Source organism: Notolabrus celidotus, chromosome 2 (genome assembly GCF_009762535.1).
Source record: "Notolabrus celidotus isolate fNotCel1 chromosome 2, fNotCel1.pri, whole genome shotgun sequence".
In the NCBI taxonomy this organism is placed as follows: domain Eukaryota; kingdom Metazoa; phylum Chordata; class Actinopteri; order Labriformes; family Labridae; genus Notolabrus; species Notolabrus celidotus.
Window position 1 is genome coordinate 28,251,062 of NC_048273.1, and position 16,369 is coordinate 28,267,430.

General features: G+C 41.1%; 1 protein-coding gene across 1 annotated transcript in view; it reads right to left on the reverse strand.

The window, feature by feature from the left end:
- lrp8 (low density lipoprotein receptor-related protein 8, apolipoprotein e receptor) overlaps nt 1-16,369 on the reverse strand; it is a 195,313-nt gene that overhangs the window by 153,963 nt on the left and 24,981 nt on the right. The gene's annotated exons all lie outside the window — the stretch shown is intronic.

Below are 16,369 nucleotides of genomic sequence, written 5' to 3' on the forward strand. Positions count from 1 at the left end.
ATTGTACATTGACTTAACTCAATTTGAAGTGACATCACACATCTTATTTGTAGTGTCCTTGTAATTGTTTTTTTTTGTTACAAAATTCCCACTTTCCAAGTTATAAGCACACAAACACACCAAAGTCAGAATAATGATGACCTAACAATGAATCTGGAATCATCATAAGTCCATGTTGAATACAGACTATGATTAAAAGAGAGGATTTTTAAGCCTAGTTAGTATTTAAAGCGACTGACAAGTCCTTTTTTTCCAAAATGCAAATTTATTGATACAATTTCTTAAACAATTTAAATCATTAATTTGTATGTATTTCTTTCAGTGCTCTAAAGGAACATGAAAATAGGGTGTTTCCAAAGCCCTCAATTCATCAAGCATGAGAATAATTGAATTTTAGTCAAGCAGAGGGCAAATATGAGCCAATCAGATCAGGCCTTGGTGTTTAGCCATGCAGAGGAGGTTTACACTCTGACCTTGACTGATCACAGTGCATGCTACTTCTGCAGGAGTCAGCAATACAGGCCAAGCAGGTGTACGCCTTAAAAGAGCCTTTCTTAGGGGTACAATTTATACCAGCTGCTTACCGCTGATGTTTTTCTGGTCTCTTTTAAAACCCTTAGCTTATTCCTGATGGATCACTGCCTCTGGTCCAGAATGCTGAATCCAGAGGAGTCAGCACTACAAACCAGAGACCAGAGAGGAGCAAGAATCTGAAGTCTGTTTTGTCCTGATTTGATCCTTTTTCAGTAAATAAAAGAATCCTGACAATGCTTTCACAAACTTCCACGGTGGCTTTTATAAAGGAACACTAAAATATCAGAGGTGGCAGCCAGCAAATGTGCAATAAAAGTTTAAACACCACGCTTTGTTGTAGCCTCTGCTTTGTCCTCTTTATGAGTTAATTGTCTCATAACTCAGAATAGATATAATAAGGGGAGCAATAAAATATAATCACTTTTCTCTGTTTAGCTAATCAATCAGTGCCTTTGGAAGTGTGACAATTTGAACACATGAAGCATAGACATGGAGAGTTTTTGACATGATCTTTCTCTTAGTCGCTCCTGAACAAACTTCAGCATCAAAATCCATCATCATTACACCACAGTGTCCCAGGACTGGAAATAGAAAGGACAAAGCACGGTAACCTTTCTGCTGAGGCCCAGGAGGGATATCTATAAATATACAGAGCATCATAAATCGTCAGCTTCTTGTACTACAGTCGAGATAAAAAGAGCAGTAAAAGTAGAGAGAAAGAGAAACAGAGATGAAGATGGCCCCTGCCCCGGGGTAGAAAAGATAAAAAAAGTTGCTGAGTGGTGCGTCAGGCGTTATAATAGGGGTCAGAATGTATTAACTGGATGAGTGGATTATCAAAAGGTGCAGGGCAGGAAGGGGATGGGGCGACTTTTTGACTGGAGGTGTAGAGAGCCTTGAATCATGCAGACCTGTCTCACTTTTTAATGTTATTACAGAACTCCTAGACCGTGGGCACAGGAAGTTTTCATCAGATGAGACAAAATGTGGATGAAGCTTCTTGGTTTCAAAATTAAAGCCAAAGAAGAAGTGACTTAAAGCTGCCTTCGGCTAGTAGTGGGGACAACCTCCTGGTTGCAAACAAAAAAGTAAGAAACCAAAGTAAAGTTTTTGTCTCCACTTCTAGTTGAAGTCCTCCTAAACACAGATGGGTTTTCATTTTCTCAAATATGGTCCCATTTAAAGTAAGATCTGTCAACATGCATACTGATATAACCCTGAATTTCCAAAATGTTGTTCACATATGGGTATATCTGTTCCCAAAAAACCAAGATGGCATCTGCCAATTCAAAACTCAAGGCTGCCGAGTCCACAGAACAGTGAACAGTGTCTTGGTGGCTAAGTCCAGAGACAATCCTCTAACAAAGACAGCTTCCTCATCTGGATGATTAAAATCTTGCTGTTGTTTTCAGCAGCTAGAAGAGCTCTCTCCTCATTATTTTATGGATCATCTCCTTATCTGTGTCTTTAATCAGCAGTTGTCCGGGTGTTTGAATAATACTGAACTCAAACCCACTGACTTATTCTCCGTCTGACACCCCAGGATTACTGAGAGATGCATGGAGTCGGAGAGAGAGAGAGCAGGAGAGACCCCACCAAGACCATCTGACACCCCATGATTAGTGTGGGTGTGCGGACTAATCTCCGCAGACTGATACCCCATGATTAGACACGGGGGGATGACGAGTTTGAGAGGGTATGTGTGTGTTGTGGACGGGGCCGTAGGGTGAAGATTAACAATCATCATTAACACAACACATGTCCATTAATCCTCATCACAAAGCCTGCTATTATTGCTACTCTGAAAAGTTCAGCGGCATGTCAGTGCCGGGGCTGCACCAAACCCCCAATACACTACGACTGTATGGTTTGGTGCAAAAAATGTGTACAAATTCCAAAGATTGTTGCATCTTTGTTCTGAGTCTCAAGTAAGATGGCTCAAGCAGCCTTTTTTAACTTATTGTCTTTGACAGCAGGAGTTCAGAATTATTTGTTAGACAACACAATTTGCGCATGGCAGGACAAAATCCACAAAGAGATAAGAAATATCACTTTGATATAATCTAACAGAAAGTTCTCCACAGGAGCTTAAAGCAGCATGGAACTTAATTTTCCACTTAAAAGCAGCTGCCGTCTGTAGCTAAAGTCAAGTGATAAAAGTGGCCTGAGTGAACTTTATGTTAAAGTCGTAAATAGAAAAGCCAAAACAATGTGCTGAAAGGCTCTAAAACTGCAGAGTCAGCTGACAAGTGGTGTAGTATTTTACCTTAAGCATTTTTATCTATGACATTGTTTGTCTAGAATTACGCATGAGCGAATCTTCAATGTTAAACTACTTTTGGGCGCACTGTTGGCCTAGTCGTCTAAGCGAGCCCCATACACAGAGGCTGCAGTCCTTGTCGCAGCAGTTGCAGGTTTGACTCCCAGCCTCTAACATTTGATGCATATCATCCCCCACTCTCTACTCCCCACATTTCCTGTCTCTCTCCATCTTTCACATCCAATAAAGGCAAAAATGCCCAAAAACACAACTTTAAATGAAATAAAAATAAACATATTTTTTGAAACAATGGAAATACCAAATGTTAAAACAGTTCAGAGATTTTTGAGCTTTGCATAATAAAAAAACCCGGAATCTTTCCTCTGGTAAAAACATCACTTGGTATATTTGGTTTCCTATAAATTTTACTTCTGGCTAATGAAAGCAAACACAAAGATGATTATTGCCAACATTACAAACACACTTTGTTTTACAAATTCAAATTGATTTAGGTAAAGGAATCAAGCCAAGTTGCTAAGTGGGCCATTTGATGAAATGTACATTCCTCCATCTTCAGTGGTAAAATAAATGATATAACAGGATGTCCTGATATAACACCAGGCACACAAGATCCAAAGAATCAACTTCTTTCCATAAAACTCTTACTGTTACAGGGCAGTAAAATCTGACAGAATGTGTTAGAAATAATTCATATTCTCACTAAGTCAGTCTATATTGGCAGCTATGCACACAAAGGCTGAATATAAAATCTGTAATCCATCCAATGCCCTTCACACAGCCAAAATTGCTTCCCCACTTCTATACACTTACTTTATTCTTCTGTCTATCTAATATGCAGCTCTCTCTATGTCTCTCCCTCTCCTCTCATATAGTTTCATCTCCTCTGCTCTCAGATTTTTCCACCTTACTGTCCTCACGTCCCTCTTCTCTCTCATTCATCCTCAGATATCCACTCAACACTTTCATGAGTCTCAGAGCTGCACTTGGAGAGGACTTTCTACCTAGTGATTCACAGAAAATACCTATGTTTGAGACACGACTGTACTTTGGCTTCATAAGCTCTAACTTTTCAAGTGGTCTAAGCCCCTTAAAGCCACCTTCAAATCTTTCTCCACTGAAGTTTTCTGATGAGATCTGCTGATCTGCATCATGAGAGCTGTGTGAGTGTGGTTTGACAGTAAAGCATGTGTCCCCTTCTTGTGAGAAAACCACAATTTGATTATCATGACTAGATACAGGATCATAGAGTCTGCAGAGCTAGCACCACCACGTCCACATGCCTGTGCTGGTTACACATTGCTCAGGTTGAGTGGTTATAAGCCAGTTTAACCTGCCACAGCCAACATACAACTTTATCCCCATTTTCTAGATCAAAATACTGACAAACTAGACTGTGCAACGAGATGCCATCTGTACCTGTTTACATCCAGGTAGTATAACATCATAGCATCATAGCATTATAGCAATATATACAAGTATCGGGAGTAGGGATGTCAATTTCTGTCAAGAATTTTTCAGTGATCGATCTTTGGAAATGTTAACAATCAATTATCGATTAATCATAAAAAGAAAACGTAAATGTTTTCCATGTCAAAAACAATGCTAAATGCATTTTTTTCTGCTGAATCAAATTGTATTGAATAGCTACAGATCATATTTAGGTGTTCAAAATGTTAAACACGCTGAATATCAACATTTGTAGCAGGCTCATAATCTCCGCGGACATACATCCGGACATACAAATTGAATTTCCCCCCTAGGGATCAATAAAGTACATTTCTTTTCTTTCTACAGTCATATAAAGTGAAGGCTCAGACTTCTACAAGGGAACTGAACCGAAACTTATTTCAGACTCACAGTGTCCAGTTTTCTGTCTACTCGTTCTTTTTGAGAAAAATAAGCATATGAACGTAGTCAGGTGTCAGCCGGGAGCATAACCGGGTCATAATCAGTCCAGTGGCTGAGAAAAAAAGCGCTCGTGGAGACCTGTCACTCAGCCGCAGCCCCCAGCTGAGCGTCTCTGCTGTACGCAACACATTTAGTCAGCTGATTCACACTGAAACATGCTTTAAACATAAAACACCTCCCTGATAGCTGAATGTAATATGAGACCACATGATGTTTGTTTCACGTAATATGAAATCGAAACAAAAAAAAATTGTTAGAGTAAGTTCTTAACAATCAATTAATCAATAGTCAATCAATTGTTAACATCCCTTATCTTGAGCTATGGCCCTGGCTAGTGGCAGGTAAATGTACTGTACTGCTTAGACACAACATCTGACTGGCATTTGGGCCCTCAATAATCAAAATAATAATTTGTTTGACCAACTAGTTGATCTGGTGCAGGCCAGCGAGGTGATCATGTTTAATCATTTAATCAACTGAACACACACATGACAAGCAATTCTGAAATCAAGCAGTCAGAGAGTTCATACCTCTGGATGTGGGTGGTTTCTGGTATATCCAACAATCCTGTTGTTGTCCTTCTTAGGATAGAAACATTTAATGAAAAGATGGAAACATAACATTGCTAATAGAACTCAGAGGAAAAATTAATTTAACTAATCCGTGACTCCAAACACCTAACATAAGTGTCACAGAGAATAGCAACTCCAGACTGGATCACTTTCAGAGGCTAGAGGTAGCAACAAATCATCCAGCTCTACAACCGAAACACCAACTGATCACACTGAATCAAGATCATTGATTAACACAAGAAAAGACTGATTAACCTGATGAATTAAATATGTCTGGGTGAAATTTGCTTTAGTAAGAAATCTGTTCTCTAACATTAATGTGAGATATTTATGAGCAATTAAATACTCCTCCCCAGAACATCTCAAGGACACAGCGAGAGATGCCTCCGGGGCTTTGACATTTTCACTGTTGGCCTGTTGAATTTCTGCCAGACAGATTACACCATACTGGGAGAACTGCAGTTTTCTTGTGCTGTCCAAAGTTCTGTTTTACTGCCAATATGAGTGAGGCCACACAGAAACCTCACAGACTTATTTTCCTCCCTCTGAAATCCAATTGCCTCGTTGAGTCGGTGGTAGACAACAAGTTGAGTTCCAATAGGCTGTGGCCGGTGTTGAATTAGCATGGAGAGAAGGGCGGCCTTCATCAGAAGCCCTGTGGTTTGTCTGGGCTGATAAAGGCCCAGTCGGGGAGGAGGCGAGCGACACATCAATCCTACACAATGAGCACCGTGTGACACACTGGAGCCCTCGACGTAGATTAAGACTTAATGAAAACCAAATCAGACGAGGAAGAGAGAGAGGGTGAGAGACAGAGAGGGACAGAGAGACAGAGAGAGAGAGAGAGAGAGAGAGAGAGAGAGAGAGAGAGAGAGAGAGAGAGAGAGAGAGAGAGAGATAACAAGGGAAGGATGTGGAGGGCAGTCATAGAGGGAGTCCCATCTGAAGGAGACACAGTTAGACGGGATAAGCAGAACCTTGGGGAGGGGAGATAGAAGTGCTGTGGCTGAAAGTGTGTGTCGGAGGGAGAGATGTTAAGTGAATGAGGAAGAGTGTCAAAGAGAAGTCACAGAAAAAGGCAGGAAAAGTTAAACCAAGGGGAGACAGCATCCTGTACGTCAGTGTTCCTGTCATAGAGTATGGTGAGCTTTACTCCTACTAAAATGTGTAATTTATTTATTGGTTTCCTTGCTTTCTTTTATGAGGGGTACTCGCTATTTATGATACTCAACATCTATAGTAGCACAATCCAACATACCAATCACAACAGTACTCTTTTAGTAGCCATTAAGCTATTCAAAATGAGCATGAGCTCTGGGATATGCAGATGTTTACACTCTTGCCAAGTGCTAAATATGAACTTCCAAGTGACAAGCTTAGCATTGAGACAGATGTTTAGACTACAGTCTAGAAAGGGGCTGATTGACATTTCTTAATATAGTTGCTAATGTTGCATCTTGTTGACCTCTGGAGTTCATGCTAAGCTAAGCTAAGCTAATTGGCTTTAGCTTGACTTAACCAAGCGGCAACCTCCGGTCTAAAAATATGAGTCCAATGCGGAAGTGCTAAAAACTGCAGTTAATCGAGGATCCGCTTGAAGCTGGCTCTGGAAGTACCGCAAACCACATACACACCAATTCAAAAAAGACGATCTTTACAGCAGAAATAAACATGTTTACAGTCTGGTACAAAAGACGAGTGTAGTCTGGATAGCTCATTTCTCGATCGGCACACACTGTAGGGGGGTGATTTTTTTTCTTACGCAGCAATTTCAAAGATATTTTGATTACGAGTATTCCAATGAGAGGCACAGCTGACTTGATTGACAGGCAGGAACACTGTAGCTGTTGGCTAGGAGTACCAAAGCCCACATGTTAACGTCAAACAGCGCTTCAGAAACAGATGGGTGACGTCACGGATACTACGTCCATATTGTATACAGTCTATGGACTTAACACAGATATTGGAGTTAAAATACTTTTCTCACCCATCTCTCGAGATGCATGTCTTCCAAAATGTAAAGATTTGCTTTTATATCACAGCTGAAGCTATGATATTGGTTTCTCTGTGCGAATTTGAAGGCAAGTTTAGGAAAAAAACTTCATTTTTCTTGTGTTAAAAGCTGAGAGCCTTCTTGGTTGGTAAGTTTCCAAATGTACCAAGTGGACCGCTCAAAACTAATTTATTTACATGCTGTTTCTTGCTAACTTCTAGTGTTAATGCTAAGCCAACTGTCTCATAACTTTGCTTAACATCAAGAACAGAGGAATCCTTTTAAATGTCTAAACATCTTCAAAGTAAGCAGGTTTTTACTCTGCTGGGATTTCAGTGACATCTCTTTCATTGTTTTGAAACTGAAAACCTTTGAGTACCTGAGTTAAGGGACAGGATAGGGATAGGATATAACATGTTGATCCAAAACAACAGGCCATCCCTGAATTGTGCCCACATGTAGCAGCAGGAACCTGAATGTGTGCATACTCATTTCCACTGTAGAACATGGTCATTGGGGAGGTGTGGGAGCAAAAAAGACAGTCAGGTGGTGATGTTTGGTGGGGGAGTGTGAGTGTAAACAGCAAGAATGTGAAGGTGTGGAGGACGTGGGTGACTCGGTGGCATGCCAGACACCCTTGATAACACACAGAACAGGTGTGCAGGTTGATGTGTGTGCAGGACACCCCTGCAGCACCATTTTCCCTTCCAATCATCTACTGTGTTTTAGATTTCTTTTCAAACTGCACAAGTGATAGTATCTCTCAACCCATCAAGGAACCAAGACAGGTTTAGTATTGTTATAATGTGAGGGCTTGCCTTTGGAAATCTGATGCAAAGCTCAATATCCACTCTCCTTTTGAAAAGGTGCATGCTGGATCTTTAACTGTTAAACACTTGAGTATGTACACGTTCCAGTTACTCTATCTGCAGATGGCATGGTAGAATGGGTTCGTTTCAGAGGCCAGAGAAGACATTGACAAGAAAGCTACAAGCAAGCCCAAACACCCATGAGTAGTACATGCATGCCAGTCACCCCCAACCCAATCCCCACCCCCGATGTTAATGATTGAAGCCATATGATTTTGCTGTGAGTGAGATCTTGACCTTCTTTCTAGGATAAAGCTCAGAGTTTGGGATCCAATGTGGCTTAGTGGTTAAAAGCATGAGCCCCATTTACGGAGCATTTAGCCATTTGCTGGTTGGACTCCTGGCCTCAACCCTTTGCGGCATGTCTATCTCCACTCACTACTCCCCATATTTCCAGTCCCTCTTCAGATGTCCGATCTTATGGATGCAAAAATGCCTGAAAAGGCAATAAAAGGTTGGATTAAGTTGAAAAGTGGTAAGTTAAGTGAGTTGACTTTTAAAAATTAAAAAGATGAGGCTCTGAGGTGAAGGTGCCTGCAGTTATATGGATGACCAGACTTTGTCAGCCTCATTTCAACATGTAGACTGATCAGCACAGTGAATGAAAACGCAACGAGTCACCATCAAGTGTTCGGGAGAGAATCTTTGTGCTAGTCCTTGGTATCATGACATTTAACAAGACTATATTCAACAAGGATGAGTGCATGGAGATTGGGAGAGGATGAGACGAGCTGATTGGGATCTGGCTTGTTTAATGAGGTGACAGCAGCGCAGTGAAGGATGAGTGTTTTCTCATCAGCAGCGCAATTCAGATTTAGGCCTGTTTAGATGGAGGTCACTGGGCTTTTAATAATGGGCTGTATGGTCTGCTAGCTTTAGTGTGTGTTTAGTGCGTATATGTGTGTGTATGTCGAGGGGGTGGAGGGGAGTTGTGTTTGTTTGTGCACAGAAGGACAAGCGGCTGCCTGGAAAAGTTAATCCTGATTTCTTCACTGATGAATATTTTAGCCTCATACTCGGATGTTTTACTGTACTTGTTAGGACCCTAACTGACACAGTGGATTTGGACACACTTATCACACATTTACGTTGAGATTTAGAGCAGTTTAAGATTGATTATGACGCAAAATCCTAGTTGGCTCAGTGAAATCCTGTCCATTGAAACTAGAGGAGACAAAACACAAGACTAGACACCAGCACACAGATTTACTCAGACAAATAAAGAAATAACCTGATTTTGTGTGAGCCTGTGTGTGTGTGTGTGTGTGTGTGTGTGTGTGTGTGTGTGTGTGTGTGTGTGTGTGTGTGTGTGTGTGTGTGTGTGTGTGTGTGTGTGTGTGTGTGATTCTCTGAAGACAGTTTCTGTGCAGCTTTTTCTCGGTTTAAACAAAGCTGGAGTCTCAGCTGCATGCTCTGTCCTTGCATTGCTTCACTGCATACACGCTCACACTCACACAGGGGATAATCAGCTATTTCCCCTACCTCAGCATGACACTGTGTGTGTGTGCATGGGCCTGTGTGTGTGTAAGTGGTGTCCGCTCTTCATGTGACAGATGGGGCCTGATAGTGGCAGTTCACATGGGGGTGGAAGAAAGTCACTTTTGGATGCGACAACCTTCCCACCTCCCAAGATTTTTTCGGGGGAGGACTGGACAACAGTGGCGTCTCAAGATTTGTGCAAGTGCATTGGCATCATGTTAGAAATTATAACCATGCCAAATAAGGCCAACACGGGCCAAAGCACAACGAGCAACAGACCGGAAGCCTATGCAGAGAATTGGTTTATAATAGTATGTAAAGTGGTTTAGTAAATATGGGCTCAAACATGACAGCCAGACCTCTGAAGCACAGAATTAGCACTGAATGTAAATTATGAATTGAATTGTAAATTGCAAAGTGAAGGAAGGGGAAACAGATGGCAGCCACAGAAGGTAAGGACAGGGCGAGCGGACACCCTCGTCTGTGCTGCTTCTGCTGAAATTTCTGCTACCAGGCGGTTGACGCTGTCAGATTTTGGAAATGCCAGTCAACACGGAGCAGAGGAAGTCTGTGTGCAAAAAAAAGTTTGGGCAAATCTGTGAAAAGACTAACTTCTCTCTCCCCTTTATTAAACCCTTTTTTATATTTAGCTGGTGTTTTAAATATGATTATATTGTGAAAGTTTCATATCACAGCCTCTTCAGTGATGTGTCATGAAGTTTACCCCTTCTTATCTGCTGGTATGAAGCTGAAAAAAACTTTTGACAAACAGGTAATGAACATATTGTGATTGCATTTAAGTGACACATTGTGGTTGTATACAAGATTCAACTGAAGCCGACTACAGAGAGGCCCAGACTAGTTTTACTGTGCTCTGCTAAACAGATGAACATAATTATGACAAACACCAGTCATTTTCACAGATTGGAGTTTGTAGTAGTGTTTTTTTCTTGCCTGTTAAAACACCAATAGAGTAGTCCAGATGGAGAATTTTATAATTACTAACAACCAGTGCGGCTTGCTTTTGTTTCCTCCTCTCCACTCTAAAGGTTTTTGGTTTTTCATAACTGGCAACCAAATGTTCTTTTCATGGAAGCATAAAAGTGAGATTTGGTTTTAAAAAAACTATAATTTCATTCATTTAAAACTTCAAGAAACATTTTCTTTATCAATCTCCCAATTTGCAATGTTTCATTTTGACATCCATTATAGTGGCCTCCAGTACTGCCAAAAACACTGTATTGTGTCTTCATTAATGACCCCCTCTAGTCTACGTAGACATAAATCATGTCTAGTCACTTGTTTTTACTCATTCAGAGCATCAAAGACAACCTATTTCTGGTAAACTGTCATATGAAGGTAGCAACAAATGTCAGTGTATTGTAAGCAAGGAATAAATATTATTTAAAGCTAGCAAAATATCAGCACTTCATGGTTTTCCAACATATATTTTAAAGCTGTTTTGCTTTTTTGTTGTTTTTTCACCTTCCATGACCTCAGGGTAGTAGGAGAGACCATGGGTTGATCTACGGCTTATGTTAGCTCATCCTTTCCTAGCCTCCAAGTCCTCAGTATGTGAAAGCCTTGGGTTCCATCAATGTACTCCACGCCACGCCAGGTTACTGGCACTGGAGGGTTACTTATCAGCCTAAACAGACCAGGTATTGCAAGTGTTATTTGAAAGGACTGTGGTCGACAAGGCTAACTGATCTGCAACGGCCCAAATGATCAGCAGTAACGAACAATTGACACTCATTACCCTAAGAAGTTCAAAGTTTAGCGCCCCCTCAAGGCCTGGGGCATCAAAAAAAGCTGTATTTTCTTTTGCATGTGTTCAAGCATGTTCCTCTTAATGAAGATCATTCGGTCAGTTGAAGATCACTCAGCCTTGTCGGCCACTGTGACAAAGTGGGATCAGAATCTGTATTTAAAACAAGCCCTGAAAATAAAGACCTGTTAGACTTGAAGAGTCTTGACATCACAGAAAAGATTGAAGGACGGCAGCCAGGAGAGCTTTGTATTTGATCACCACATGGAAGAGTGAGCTAGGAACCTTCTCTTTGAAACAGCAGGAGAGGAAACATAGCAGATAGAGGCTGTTTATGATGATAATTAACATTACATAATAATTGTTGTTAAACACTCTCTCTCCAGGGGGATGTAGCTCTGTCTTCATCACTCTACAATGAGTTCTTCAGTGTTATCTCATCCTCAGCTCCTTTTTTCTTTTCTTTTCTTTCTTTTTGACATCCGCTTTTGAAGTATTTCTTTCATCCTTGTGCACCTCTTATGTACTTTATGTGACATATCAAATAATGCCTATGAGTGTAACTCAATACAAGCAGGTGTTATTATGAAATAGTGCTCACAATAATCCCTTTACCTCCTTTCTTCTTTACTTCTTCTCTATTTCATTATCAGCACAGATTCAAAATACTCTCTCTTCGACTTCCTCCCTCACCTATTCTCTTTCTGCTTCCCTCTCTCTCTCTCTCTCTCTCTCTCCCTCTCTGTCTTTCATCTCTCATCTCTCCCTCTCTGTCTCTCTCCTTCCTTCTGAAGTGATGCCACTGTGCCAACGAGGAGGAGCAGAAGGAGAAAGGAACGATGAATCTGGGTCACAGGAGGCCGTGCATCTCAAGTCTCCACTTCGCCACAATAAAAAGGAAATTGATCTGTGGCTCGCCTGCTCTCCCATTCCCTTTAGCCTGAAGCCCGGTCGGGAACACACACACAGAATCACTCACACACAAACACACACAGAATCACTCACACACAAACACACACAGAATCTCACACACACACACACACACACACACACACACACACACACACACACACACACACACACACACACACACACACACACACACACACACACACACACACACGCAGCCAAGTCAGTCCATGGAAACAGTTCATCCGCCTCTTGGATCCATCATCCCTTTTTCCAAAGCAGCAGGTGCAGCCACACTGGGAGCACACACACATGCAGTGCAACACACACACACACACACACACACGTGCACACACCCTAGATTTCTTCCCTCTTCACCAGAGACCCCCCAGTGTGCACGAGATGATGTTCGACTGTGTAATTCTGTTTCTTAATTCAAAAACCCTGCAGTGGTTTGAAGGCAATTTACGAGAGACATTTGACCACATTTAACATCGTAAACATCCTGAAGTCTCAGTTTGTGTTTCTATCGCACCATCGCTCACCTTGCTATCCTTACCTCTCTGCTTTCACAACCTGCTTGTGTCTAAATCCAACCCAGTTATACTGAGGTTAGAGTTAGGTATCTGCAAATAGATCTAGATTATTACCAGATATCAGAAGACCCAATGAAAGTAATGCTCGAGCTTCTGATTGCCTCATCATCGAGCATCTTTATATCTAATTTTGGACCAATACTTAAGTAATATTATTTTTCCATTTGGCTTCATTCAATTGGACTTTTTGCTACCAGGAGAGTCTCCCTCTGCTGTTCATTAGAAGTACTGAACGTTTAAGGCACTTCTGCATTGGCATTAGTTGAACCCGGGAAGGTTCATCCACTTCTAACTATTTTAACTATCCAGGTCCATCCCTCAGGAAGTAAATTGACAATCATACAAACCAGAGGCAAGCTGAAAATCCTTAAAATGATTCATTTCATACCAAGATGTGCCCTCAAATATATCTATAAACGTTTTTGATAGCACACAATAAAGTAAGGAGAGGAAAGAAACCAAGAGAGAAATAGGTTTAGACAAGAAAATGAGGATAATGAAGTGAGTATAAGAATTGAAGGAACCCAAATAAGAGGTAAACAAACAGTCTAACAAATCCACAGTGGTCCGGGGGCTTAAGAGAGAGAGCAAGTGGAGGATGCGGAGAGATGGAGAGAGTTTCAGCAGCCATGCGGCAGAAAAGAAAATCTAATCATTTTCTCATTACTACGCTTCCTCGGTTAGTTGGGCTGATTTTGAGAAAACGGACCATGTTCTTCGATTGCAACAGCACGAGTCCCAGTCAACTTTCACCGGAGCGTACCTCATGGGCCGGAATGTTTTAGATTAGCCCCGCTGCTACCTGCACGTGAACGCTCTGTTTATTACAGGCTGAGGGACTCTGATTAATTAAGCCGTAATGGAAAAGTCTTGGTGGTCTGACGATTGTGGAAATGCATGCATCAGTTACAGAGGAGCTGATAACTGATCGCTGTCTGCAGCCTGGGGAAATGAAGACAGTTTGCCAATATGAACATTTCAGGACAGATGCAGAAACAAGCTGTTTGTGAAGCAAATGACATGTTTATGCATTTAATAATGTACTCAAGGCCTCTTTCTATGAGTTGTTTTTTTTTTTTTTACTTGATGTCTGAATAAGGTAATCAACACAAACACACACCAAGGCACAGGATACACACATGGTTGTTTACGGATACAACAACACAGCTTCCAAAAGGTGAAGCCAAAGCATCTGCAGCTGCCCCTACTGGCTTGCTACAGCACAGGTCATGAAATCTTCCTCCTCCATGTGAACAGAAAGGGCATGGGTCAAACTACAGGGGGGGCTCATCCTTTAAACAGATTTCAAAGAGACTCTGACTTTGTGTTTACCATCTTTGCAGTGCACGGTACGGGTGTAATCTGACACAGAGAGTCGCATAGTTTACTGCTTCTTAACAATTAAACTTGCCTATACACTGCTTATCAAAAAACACTGAAAACTCACAGGGAAACTTTAAACTTACTCAGCATGCTAAACTTAAGTTTGATGTCGATTCACTTTATATGAGAGATGTGCTGTTTGTTTACCCTGTAGTCTGTGCATCAAAATGTGGTTTTAATTATTCATCTGATACCAAGCAGCTGTGGTTTCAAATGAGACTCCTGCAGCACTGTGTGTACCAGATCAGCTGTGTAGAGAAGGAAAAGTGATAGAAACACCAAAACAAGTTATTGAGCTTTCCACAACTGACACACAAATCTGCTATGCTAATGAACTGCTCTATTTCAGCCTGAGGGATCTTTGCTTTTTCATCACGAAACGTGATTTGGTTCGCAGAAGGGGCGAGACATCAATATCATTAGCCATTCCTACTGCGGAAAGGCCAGCTCAAAATTAAATCATCAGGAAAAGATGTCCGAGGTGTGTATTTTGGCTTCACTTTTGCACAACCAGAGGAGGAGAAGCAATGTTCATCTTTATACCCAGTCATTGGTGTGAAGTTGTGTATTTTCGTCAATCTCTTGCCCCCTGGTTCTCTCCCTCCCTCAACAATGAATGTTTTAGTCCATTAGTAGAGAGATCCAGGGTCTGTGGGGCAAATGGCGAATGGTCCACTTCTTCCATTTCTGTCTGTGGGGTCAGTGGCTTCACAGTTCCTCACAGCTAATGAGCATCTCTGGGACCATACTCCGTAATCTGCTCTCACACGCGCACACACACACACACACACACACACACACACACACACACACACACACACACACACACACACACACACACACACACACACACACACACACACACACACACACACACACACATACACACACGCTCACAGAAGGCAGGAAACTCTTCATCATTGGGACATCTCGGGAGCATATGCAGCGACACACGCATAGTGAGACTCATTAACCACCACAGCAATCCATAGTCTCTTTATCATGGTGACAGTAACAGTAGGAAGCGATAGCGCACACACACTTATATGGGAGTAACACCCAGATATGAAGGAGGTATGGATCTGAGGAAGAAGGGATGCACTGAAAATGCAAAATAGGACTTAGCCTTTGGCTTTATGCAAATTGTCTTTCAGCAAGTTTCAATGTTTACTTTCGTTTTAATTGAACTCTGTTGATGTAAAGATAACTATTTAGCTGTAAACTGAAAATAAAATTATATATCACTCACACATGTCTCTGTTGATGAATTCTGGTGCTCAGGATTTAACAGCAGGTACTAACATGACTGTTAATGATATGGTGTACAACCTGGTCAAACCTGCTCCCTGAATACTAACAACTGACTCCAAGAATGACAGTTGAAGGTGTTGGTTAGGGTAGAGATGCAGACCTACAGAACAAGAACTTGTCAAGCATGTTCATCTGTTACAAAACCTGCTTGACAACATGTCTCTATATCCAAAAAAGTGTATTCTCTACTTCATTGGATGCAAGAGCTTTTTTCAATTACCTCTAATTTTGTATTGAATAGTTTGTAAAAGAAACTGAGTGTACTCTAAAGATAGACAGGCTAATAGGCAGCCTGTGCATGTTTCTGCAAGCGCTATTCTTAAGTGTTGAGTTGAACTTTACAAGATAATCCTCGTTCCTTGTTTTAGTGCAGACGGTTTACTGCCCTTCTGATGTCGCCCTGTATGTTATTTGACATAAAGATAACTCATAGCCAGTTTAGACTCCTTTCTCATGAAATTATAACTTTCTTTCTTCTTATTCTTGTAAATTTACAACTTTTTTCTCATAAATTTACATTAATTGAATATAGTTACATATTTGTTCTCATACATTTTGAACTTGTTTCTCTAATGACCTTATCCTGTTAAAATTACAACTTCAGTCTTGAAATCTAAAATTTTTATCAACATTAAAGTTTGGGTTGGTAGTCGGATATAGATACACTTTTTGTTATACTGGTTAAAATGATCTTCATGTCCTGATGGCAATCAATACATAATGTGTTCTTAGAAAAGAGTGAAAAAAAGCTGCTATCTTCAGCCAG